Here is a 12587-nt window from a genome sequence, read left to right as displayed (position 1 = left end):
TTCACATAGCAGCCAGGCGGTGTTCCAGAGAACAAGCAGATGTAGGAATGGCCTTAGAATGCCTAGGCTCAGAGCCCAGCATACTGTCTTCTCTGCAATATTTTAATGGTCAGAGTAAGCTGAAAGGGGATCCTAATACTTGGCGTGGGAAACAGACTCCACCCCATAAAGGGAGGAGCTGTAAAGCTATATTGCAAATGGTATGGATGCAGGAAGAGGTAAAGAATTGGGGGCCCCAATTTTTACAAGCAGCTAACCAAAACTTTTTAATTTATATTTAAATTTTCTTTATTGATTAAGGTATTACATGTGTCCTTATCCCCCCCATTTCCCTCCACCCCTCCACTCATACCCTCACCACCCTGTTGTCTGTGTCCATTGGTTAGGCCTATATACATGCATACAAGTCAACAGATTTAGTGACTGAAAAAGAACTTTAAGGATAGAATTCATATTTCATTCATCAGTAATCCCATTAAGGACCATGTGCATAGCTTTGGATGCTTACTGACTAGGCCATGGTTCCAGGTTCCATTCATGTCTCAGAGTCAGAGGCAGAGTTAACACATCTACCCTCTTGAACAAGCATGTCAAACTCAAAGGCCTAACACAGGCCAAATAAACAAGGTTTAACTTTATGTGGGCTGAAAAAAACAAACAAACCAAAAGCTCCAATTTTCATAGAAATGTAGGTTTATTTTGATAGAGACATGCTGAATACAAAGGGTTGAATAAATGATTAATCATTAACATAAAATAATAGAACATTTTAATAAAAATTAATATTTTTTCTTGAACATTAACTTATCAGATACTGAATCACTGCACAAATTAATAAGCATAACACAAATAAACATATTTTTCTTGTTCTCCAAAGCAAAATATTTCCAGTCCCACACCAGACAAGGCAGTACAAGACTAATTATGTGGCAATTGGCTGCTAAAATATTCGCTGCTAGTATTAGTGGAGAGAAATGGTGCACCTGCAGGTAAGGCACGTAAGGGAAATGAATGCAACATGATGATAGAAATCAGACATTAATGTTGTAGTTTGTTATTAATAATTATAAATGACAGTATAGTGTAAAAATTAAGTTACAAAATTTTTATTAAAACATTTCTTACATACTATTATATTGGCTGGAGCATAAAAATACTCATTGTGGGCTGCGAATTTGACATGCTTGCTCTAGAAAGATAAACTACTGCACTGACCATTCTCCCTCAATGTTGTTGTTTTTTTTCTGATATTGACAAAAATCTTCACAAGAGTTATGACTCTCTGCTTTGTTTTTTTTCTTTTGTTTTTGGCTCCATATAAATTAATGCTGAAACATATTTATCTAAGGCTGAGCTTCCAAAAAATAATTCTTTCTTCTTTAAAAAAATAGTCACATTCTTTTAATACATATATGGAAGATAGTATAATATAAATACAATATTATATTATATGTAAATATTCCAAAAATTTATCTCTTGGTTAATTATCCTGTCTCATTTTTCACACCTCTCTTTGTAACCAAATTATTTGTTTGAAATATATTCTCTTTTTAATTTTTTCTTATTAAAGAACTTTGAATCATACATAATGTTTTAATTTGTAAATTATTTGTATCTTTTCCAATTAATTGTTCTACCATACTTACTTTTTCTCTATTCGCTCTGTTTTCTGTCTACAACTTTTCCTCCCAAAGATACTTATAGAATCTTTTTTAAGGGTCTTATTGAAGTTTGAGATCTCTCCAAGTTTTCTCCCTTTGATTTTCTTTTTCTTTCCTTCCTTCCTTCCTTCCTTCCTTCCTTCCTTCCTTCCTTCCTTCCTTCCTTCCTTCCTTCCTTCTTTCCTTCCTTCCTTCCTTCCTTCTTTCCTTCCTTCTTCCTTCTTTCCTTCCTTCGTCACTTGTGGCAGCACTCTTTAAGGATTTTTACACTGGAGCCTGTATTTTGAACTGTGCTTCACATGGTCAGTTTTCTGACATCAAACTCCTGTGTTGTCCCCGCCTGTCAGATGGCTCCAAGCTACCCTTCAGCTTTGAAGTAGGAGATTTAAAGATTGTCTTCTTGTGCATTCCCTCTATTGGTAAATAAAGTAATCATGTGGCTTTGTCTTGCTTTTTTTGTGTGTGTGTGCATGTGTGTGTGATCATTAACCTTATTGTGAAGCTCAAATTCTGTCTGATGAGTGAAACAATAGATGGGAGAGGGTATTGTCCTGCAATATTGGATTTACAAATGGCACATGCATTTATCTGAAACATCATTTTTACATCTCCAGTTATATTCCCCTACTTCCTTTACCTTTTCAAGTAATATCTATAATTTACAACTCAGCAACAACCATAAAAATCTTTTAAAATAATATGTTATAAGGTTGTGATTAAAGTGCTAAAGCATTGCAATTCTGTATAACTTCAGTGTCTAAAGTAGAAATGTTAGAATATTATTAAGTGTTTATTAAATTTCCATTGCTTTCATGCATTGTACAGGAGCCTAAAAGAAGCTTTTACTTTTTTTGTTTTATTTCCTTCATGGAATACAAACAAACACAAACACACACAAAGAGTAATATTATTATTATAGGTTAAATTATGTCCCACACTACACACAACATCTCTCATCCTAATTCTGATTTTAAGGATCAGGTTGAATATCAACTCCTTGGTGAATCAATTCTTATACTTTTCTCATCAAAAGTAATTCTTCCCTCCTCTGTGCTATAGAGTCAGAATAATATTAATTTACTAGAGGCCTGGTGCACGAAATTCATGCACAGGGGTGGGAGGGGGTTGTCCCTCAGCCCAGCTTGCACCCTCTTCAATCTGGGATCCCTCTCACAATCCAGGACTGCTGGATCCCAACTGCTTGCCTGCCTGCCTTCCTGAGTGCCTCTAACCGCTTCTGCCTGCCAGCCTGATCATCCCCTAACCACTTCCATGCCAGCCTGATTGATGTCTAACTGCTCCCCTGCCAGCCTGTTTGCCCCCAACTTCCCTCCTCTGCTGGCCTGGTCACCCTAACTGCCCTCCCCTGCAAGTTGGATGGCCTCCAACTGCTCTCCCTTGCAGGCCTGGTGCCTCCCAACTGCCCTCCCCTACTTGCCTGATCACCCACAACTGCCCACCCTTGCAGGCCTGGTCCCTCCCAACTCCCCTCCCCTGCTGTCCATCTTGTGTCCACATAGGGGCAGGATCTTTAACCAGATGGGGGCAGCCATCTTGTGTGTAGGAGTGATGGTCAATCTGCATATTATTCTTTTATTAGATAGGATAGAGGCCTGGTGAATGGGTGGGGGTCAGCTGGTTTGCCCTGAAGGGTGTCCCAGACCAGGGTGGGGGTTCCCTTGGGACATGGGGCAGCCTGAGCAAGGGGTCTGTGGTGGTTTGCATGCCAGCCACGCCCCCAAGTGACCAAAGCATAGGCCCTGGTATCTGGATATATTTACTTTCTGCAATTGAAACTTTGTAGCCTGGAGTGAAGCCAAGCCTCCTGCTCACTCAGTGGGGGCAGCCATTTCTGTTTGGATTTGTTTACCTTCTATAACTGGAACTTTGTAGCCATGAGTGGAGGCTAAGGCTGGCAGGGGCAGGCAGAAAAGTTGGCTTCCTTTGTTGCCAGAGAAACACCTCCCTCCTGCTCTCTGTGGCTGTAGCCATCTTGGTTGGGTTTATTTGCATACTCACTGTGATTGGCTGGTAGGTGTGGCTTGTGTAGCAAAGTGATGGCTAATTTGCATATTACTCTTTTATTAGGTAGGATTATTATTATGACAGTTGTGTTCATGGAACTTAATGTTTTCTGGGCACTGTGTTAACTAATTTCCATATATAGTTAACTTAATTTTAACAATAACACTGTAAGTTAATATCATCATTGTCTCTATTTTACACATAAGAAAACTGAAGTACAGACATATTATGCAAATGAGACTTGATCTCAGGTTTCTTCAACCTGAAAACCTTAGTAGCCACTCATGGCTGTTACCTCAAAGGAAAGATTGTAGTTTACTAATCACTTTATGCCCAGTCACCAAAATTCTTGTCACATGATTGGTGCTCAGTGACTATTTATTGAAGGAGTATGAAAAGAAATGCTTCACATTAATGAAAAGTATTCAATTGAATTTACAAGTATAAATCAGAGACCTACTAACAACCACAACTCAACAAAAGATTACTCTTTTATCTTTATTTAGTCTCATCTGGATCTCCTACTTCTTGTCACCCCCAAACCAGTAATTTCATCTTTTCTAACTTCACTTTAGATACTTTCTCTCCCTCTACCTGCTCAGTGAAGATATGGGGATAGCAGAGAAGACCTTGCTTGGTTGTGTATTTGCTGATCTTTGTTGTCCTGAGTGCCTTCTTCCCCTTCCCCATCACACCCTGGTTGGGGAGTCCCTAGTGTCCTCCCCTGAATAGAGTAGAGCATCATGCCCCTGAGTGGTGTGGTCTACTCAGTGGATGTCTTCTTCTCAGAATTATAGGTCTGTCTTTTGTCACTGGGAATTCCATTATCTCTGGAGACTTTAGCAAAAAAGGCTCACCATACAGAGGTTACCTTTGTACAGGAGCCTTAAAAAAGTTTTATTTTTCTCTTTATAGAATACACACACACACACACACATAGAGTAATATTATTAATATAGGTTAAATTGTGTCCCCCATCAAACACACCAAAAGATGTTGAAGTTTCAACCCCTAGGACCTATAAAATTACCTTATTTTGAAATAGGATCTTTGCATATAATAAGTTAAGATGAGATCATTAGGTAGACCCTAATCCAATATGACTGTCTCCTTATTAAAAGGGGGTATTTAAACACAGAGACACACATGGAGAATGCCATGTGAGAATGAAGGCGAAGATCTAAGCGAAGGAACACCAAAGATTGCCAGCAAATCACTAGATGCTATGGGAAAGGCATGGAACAGATTATTCCCTCTCTTCCCAAAAAGTATCCAACCCTGCCAATACTCTGATCTCAGACTTTTGGTCTCAACAACTATGAGACAATACTTTTCTATTGTTTAATCCATCTAGTTTTTGATACTCTGTTATGGAAGTCTGAAGAAGCACATGCAATTTTCTATTGACACTTGGACATATTCCTGTCTAGAGCCTAGATGAGACCCAGTAATAAACCAAGAAGTTATCCAGGTAGCCACAATAGATGTCATAGGTAGATCCAAACACAAGTACTCTATTACCAGTAGACTCTCACTCAGAGCTTGTTTATTTCTTCATAACAATTCTATAAATTAATTTTTAGAGAGAGGAAGGGAATGACAGAGAGAAAAAAAATCCGTGTGAGAGAGAAACATCATATGTCTCAACCAGGGATTGAACCTATAACTTGGGTATGTGCCCTGACTAGGAATTGAACCTTCCACCTTTTGGATTACAGTACAGTGCTCCAACCAACTGAGCCACAGCAGCCAGGGCTCCTTTTTAAAAACGTTATCAGTTATTTTCATACTTTTCAAATCTGTAGCTATAACCAATGATGAAAAGGACCAAGAGGAGTTTCCACATAGACAATCCTATATAATAAAGAGCTAAATGTGCTAATTAGACTGAACAGCAGAATGACCATCGACTACATTCCAGATGAAACCATGGCTGCGAGGGTCGAGCCCCTTGCACAAATTTCATGCATCTGGCCTCTAGCAATAGTGATAAGATAGCAAGGTAGGAGTCGCAGAACCTATGAATAGCAAATAGTGTCAGAGACAACTAAGGAACATCACTGCTTACTGGAAGCAACACTGGGCCCAGCTCATTGTCCCTAGACTTTGCCTTGGAATATTTCTCTCTAACTTTCCAGAACCCATTCTTTCACCCATATATTTGCTTTGGTTTGCTGGTTTATTTTGTGGTTTTATTTATTTTTTAAAAATTGTCCTTCCTGGCTCAACCATGCCCTCCATTATGAATTTTTAACTTGGCAAGTGTCTCTTACCCAAACAGGGCTTTCTGAGAAGCTCCTTTCTGCCAGTCAAGGGAAATAAGACTCATTAGTTAAAATGCCCAAAACCACAAAAAAGCAAAGTGATCAGGAGCTCATTAGGCTACAGCTACACATACTTGAACACATTATTATCCCCAAGGGCATCTCTGTATTTTGTGAAATACTATATGATTTTCACAATGACCCTGGGTCATAAAGTTATTAAAAAGACAGCTACATATATAATAATAATACAAATTAGAAAAGCTTCTAATTTTGTTTTACAAATCATTAAAACCTCAGTTGTCTTAAATTCATGGTGGTCCAAATGAACTCCTTATGGGTATTAAAGAGCTTTTCTGTCTATCTCCATTTTGTGTTCTCTACCTCTCCTTATCCCACTACCACTTCCTCTCCCTGCGCCTCTCTCTTTCTCTCTCTTTCTCTCTCTCTCTCTCTCTCTCTCTCTCTCTCTCTCTCTCACACACACACACACACACACACACACACACACACACACACACGCACACATATCCTTTTTAAAGACATGGGACCAGCAATACGCATGCACAGGACTGGAACAGACTTACCCAAAAGAATTCCTTGCCAGTCACCTGATCACCATGTAGTACTTTCCAACTCTTTTTCTCAGCTACAATTCAAATGATATATCACATTAAGTGAGCAAATACTCCTGTGGAAGGATTTATGCATAACCCCTTATCTTAGTCTATAAATCTCCTACTCTGAATAAACAACAACAACAACAACAACAAAACATGCTGGAATGAAGTCATTGAAACTGACATTATTATAAATAAATTGAATCTTATTTAAAACAAAACAAAACACTTCTTTGTTACTTCATCTATTATTAGTTGATATGCCACACAACTAGTTGAAACACACTGGCAGCTGGAACCATGCCTGTGGATTATCTGGCTTACTGGGAAGAGCTTTGGTTTAGTATTAAGACAAATCTGGATTACTCCTGGCCCTGGAGCTTTTTACCTGGGGCAAGCTTGCTGCCTACTTCTAGCCTCAGGTTTATTTGTGAGGATAATAAACTGTTATCACAAGATGGTTATGCAGATGAAATAAGATGATAGGTGATACCAGCAATGAACCTGATAACTATTCCTTTCTTCTTTTTCTTTGTTCAATCTGAATCAATTTTTGAATAAAGTTACTCATATGTGGAAAGGAAAAAAAAAAAAGATCCAAGTCCACCTTTATGTTCAGTTTACTTAGATGTAGCCCTCCTTTCTTTGAGTCTTTGACACTTTTGAGTTTGTTAGATGAATTAATTCTCACTCTGGAAGGCTGAGACTAGGACTCCCTCGGGAATGAAATGCAGACAGGTGGAATTTCCTTGAGGAAATAGAGGGGCAGGAGTGAAATAAAGATAAAGGAGAGGGGTCAGCAGTTCTGGCGGCCTGAGTTCAGTGGGCAGGGTCCAGCCTCTAGGGAGTGCCCAAGTGGGTTTCTCAGTGTATGGATGGGAAAAGGGGCAAACTACTTGCCTCATAGTTTTGCCTAGAGATGAATAAATAACTATGAATAAATAACTCTCTTTTTATCTATCACAGCTCCTAGCAAATTGCCTTGCATGTGGAAGATTCTTTGTATATGTTTAATGAACGAATGATTTAGTCAATTAGTCACTGAATGCTAAACTGGAAGAGCCCTGAGAGAGCATATAATCCCAAATTGTAACATTACAGCTGTGGGGCTAAAGCCCAGAGACTATCCCACTTGCGAGGATGCTCCACAGATTAAGACCCAGATCTACTGCTCAAGACTGAGACCAGGCACAGGAGCACTAGAATCAGAAAATGTATTGGAACCAGAGATCTAATTATTCTAATTATTTTCTGACTGAAAACACCCCAAGCATCAGATTCTACTTCTCTCTTAAGGGCTCAAAATACCTGGATACTCTGTGGTGTGTTTTGTATTCAAATCTCTTCATGTGGTTTTCATAAAGCAGAAAAAAATGGGTTGATATGATGGTCACGATGAACATTGAAATATTGATGGCGGACAGCCATCGTGCTCTAAGAGACCTTGTGCTATGCAGCTGGTGAGGGAATTGGCTGAGTCTGCCACAAGTGATCTTGTTCTCTGATCTTATTTTCCTGCTCTCCTTAGTCCGACTTTACACATCATAGCCATGATGTTCACTTCATCGGCATAGTCTTGGAACGAGCTTTTGGCTAATCAAATTCTACCCACATTCAGCTTACGTTATATTTGCTGATGAAGCTCCCTGTCCTTGACTATCCCAGTCATATTGGTCTTCCTCTTCATGGAAACCTCTGATGTTGGGCCATCCTTTTATTCTTTGTTGTCTCATGTGTGGCTCAGAAGATGCTCTATACTCCTATCTTCTTTACAAGACTGATGTCATATTAAAGATTCATTGAATGAATGTTTTATCAACGTCTACTTGGCTTACCAGATAAAATACAGGACACTCAGTTAATTTTAATTTTAGATAAACAAAAAACTTTTTATATAAATGTATCCCAAATGGTAAACAAAACTTATACTTTTTAAAATTTGTTGTTCATTTGAAATTCAAATTTAACTGGTTGCCTCACATTTTTATTTGCTAATTCTGGAAATTCTAACTTGAATGTATTTTTTAAAAATTTCTTTATTGATTAAGGTATCACATATTTGTCCTCAACATCCCATTCCAATCCCTCACCCCCCCAACTCATGCCCCCAACCCCTCTATTGTCCTTGACCACTGGTTAGGCTCATATGTATGTACACAAGTCCTTTGGTTGATCTCTCCCTTTTATCCCCACCCTCCCTTTGAAGTCCAACAGTCTGACCCATGGCTCCTTATCTCTGGGTCTGTCTTATTCAGCAGTCTATGTTGTTCACCATTTCTCCTAGATGAGTGAGATCATGTCCTCCTGGAAATATAAGAATAAAAAAATGAGACAAGCAATAATTATTATGCTGAAAGGCATATGAATCAGTCTGTAGTGAGCTTCTTTCTGGGTCACCAGTTCTTTTGAGACCCAATTTCAATGTCAAACAGTTCCTTAGGTGTACATGTTAGCAATGACATTTCAGTTCTGGATGATGGGTAAATGGTAGTAATGCAGGTCTAACCCTCTCTGGTTTGGTCCTGGGCAACCTGCAGTGAGTGATACACACTGTTGACAGCTGTTATGGTAAGGCGTCATCAGCAACTTCCATCTCTGGACTGCTTCTCTTCTGTCTTCAAGGTTGGAGTAGTCCTGTCAATTCCTCTCTGTTGCCAGAATCCACATGGTCTCAGAGTTGTTTTCTGAAAATATACAAACATATTCTAGACCAAAAGTTAATAAAGAAATATTTTCTATAAATTTGACTTGGGATCCTTTTTCATTGTTTGCCCAAATGATTTTCCTCTGGTTTGTTTAGATACCATCTGTGTTTTTCATGGGTGTCTTGCTGATAGCGTTACACTTAATTTTCTAAAGTGCAAATTTTCTAGATGTAATTTACTTTCAGGATATTTTTCCTTACTTGAATATATTTTTATTTCAGGCTTCTCCTATAGAAATTCGCCCTTGGGGTTTCTTCTTACACAGAATTTGATATATGGAAATTGCATGTCTTGGACTGAAAATCATAATATATTTTATTACTCCTGAGTTTCTTTGGTTACATATAATAATAATTAATATGTGAAAATCAGACCAAAAACCCACTGCTAGCAATTGAAATTTAAGTGCATAAACATCAGTATTCTGTGAGCTCTCTGAGGATAAAGATTTGCCTGTGCTCCTGTCCTCTGTCTCTGTTCTCTAGGACCTAGCACAAGTGGCAGGTGCTCTATTAAAAAACTGCCTCACAGTCTGTCTTCTACACTTTCTCCATCCTTCTATAGGAGTAAGAGTCACAGTCCATCAGGATTTCCTGCAGTACTTATACTCTGCTTTTCTAAGTCTGTGGTTCTCAAAGTGTGGTCCCTGGACCAGCAACTTTTAGCCACACCTGGGAATTTGTTAGGGATGCACATTTCTGGGCCTTCATCCTACTGCCTGAGAGACTCTAAGGGCAAGCCCAGCAATCTGGGATTTAACAAGCCCTCCAGGTGATTCTGATGCTCCATTTAAAGAAGCACTTGGACAACCAATGATTTCTTCTGTTTCTGAGTATAAAATACAGGTAACAAAATACAGTATCACTGCTTCATATAAATAAATCTACTTGATACAAATAAATCTAGGTCACTTTTCAGATTTTAGTAGACCATTCCTCTGTTTTTCTTTCTCTCTTTTTCTGTTATCTTCTTCCTCGCAAAGTAAAGTTGGTATGTTGCAAAGAAAAGGTCATCTGATCATCTTTCCTCTTTTACCATCCTCCTTCTTGTCATCATTTCTTTCCTCCTCCTCATTCCTCTTTCCTCCCTTCTGCTCTTCTTTTTATTTTATTTGGTTGAAATCCCCAGTTTAGTCATTGAAATTCTTCTAGCTGGCAAATTTTCCATCTTTGTTTTTCACTTACATATATAACCCTGGACCAACATTTCTTTGCTGATGCTAAAACTCCTTCTCAATTCACCTGAACTGGCTGCTCTTAACCAGCCTTTTTTTGTCCTCCTTTCTAGTTCTCTATCATCCAAACACTCCTATCTTTATCATATTGCTCTGTCTTAATTTTTTGTACTTCTGCAGGTACTGGCTATTCTAGCAAATCACCACCCAACAAACAACCCTCACATGATATATACGTTACCATCACTAACAGCCACTTTTCATCATCCCTACTCCCACTTTTTCCAGGCAGAGATGCCATTACATTCACACACATATTTCAGGAAGTGAAATTTGTCGCTTATACTTTACAGATTTGGCCATTCACTAAGCCTCTATATATCTAATTTGTAATTACTTTTGTTTCTTACATAGAACAATTCTTCTATTTCTTATTACACGAAACTGTGCACCAGCAGTTTATCCCTTCAGGAGATGTCAATTAGAAGAAGAAATATTTCCTAATTTTTATCCTCTGTTCACTGTTTCAAAAAAAAACTATCTGAAGGTAAGCCATAAGATAGACAAAAATTAGAACCTTTTCTTGGTGATTAATTCTTTCTTTCTTATTTTTAAGCACAGAATTCACATAGTATAAAATTTACCATTTAATCACTTTTTATAACATCTGAGAATTGATTCTTGAAAGGAGATAAGAGGTCCCTTTCTTAGATCTCTTGAGAGATGAATTTAGTCCTAACACAAGAGGGAGGATTTTTATGGGGGTATCTCTAGCTCAATGTCTCCATATTTATTCAGTATCAAATAGAATAGAATTCTAAGTACTGAATATTATAATTGATAACATTTTATATGACCAGTATCAGTAATCATGCAATTAATAACTAAATCATAAATGTACACAGCCTTTTAAAATTCTAACCACTGTATTTCATATTATCAGTTTACTTTTTTTCTCTCTACCATACTGTATGTTTTTTTAACCTTCCAACATAAAGGATAAAATATATTTATGAGAAAATAACTGTTTACCTTAAGATAAAGTCTGCTATTGCTGAAGGTGACCAGGAAGATTAATTGCTCAAGAGTATTTTATATGGAGAAAATATACTACAGGTGTGATTAGGCTAAGAATCTATTTCCCCCTGTAGAAGGGAATAAGAAAAATGCTTTGAAAGTCTGTGCTTATCTTGAATATTATCTAACATCTTCTCTAGGAAGGAGAAGAACATTGATTATGAAGAAATGGGCAAATGGCACTGGACAGAGAATCAGAATATAGTTCCAAGTCATGACTATATCAGTAGTTTACCGTATAGCCTCTCACACTGAAAAGTCCAGTTTATCATATAGCTGCTGCAGGGATTTATTTAGACCCAAGCCGCAAACAGGTGACAGTGACATTGGGTCCCTTCTTCTGGATAATGCTTGCCTTTTATTTGTTCAAATGAATACATTTGCAATATCATGCCACCAGCATTTAGAATCATGTGTGTTCTTTAACATAGTTTTACTAGAGCGTTTCCACTGGCCAGGATATATAATTCAACACCACTCTCAGGAATAAGATGGAAATGAAGACAAGCCTAGCCACACTAAGTAAAATCCTGAACATGGCCCAAAACGGTTTGGCTCAGTGTGTAAAGCTTCGGCCTGTGGACTGAAAGGTCCCAGGTTCGATTCCGGTCAAGGGTATGTACTTTGGTTGCGGGCACACCCCCAATAGGGCGTGTGCAAGAGGCAGCTGATCAATGTTTCTCTCTCACCGATGTTTCTAACTCTCTATCCCTTTCTCTTCCTCTCTGTAAAAAAATCAATAAAATATATATTTCATAAAAAAATCCTGGTCATGTTCTCAGTATGGTCATACTTTCAACTGCCAGAGCTCAGGGTCAATGGGATTCATATGATCTATTCCAAGTCTAAGAACACAGGGTGGATATTTTGAGACTGTCTGCTTTACTTAGCGGTCCAACATGCAATAGTTATCCTAGGAACATCTGACAAACCTCAGAGGAATTCTAACATGCCAACATTGGATAACAAACTGTCATGATAATTTTTCTAATAACTGTCCCACTTGTCCTTCCTTCAGATTGAATGAAACTCTGTAGGGAAGCAGGCATAGTGTAAAAAGA

This window comes from Pipistrellus hanaki (assembly GCF_964339955.1).
Source record: "Pipistrellus hanaki genome assembly, chromosome: 1".
Classification (NCBI taxonomy): Eukaryota; Metazoa; Chordata; class Mammalia; order Chiroptera; family Vespertilionidae; genus Pipistrellus; species Pipistrellus hanaki.
Note: the sequence above shows the minus strand (reverse complement) of the source record.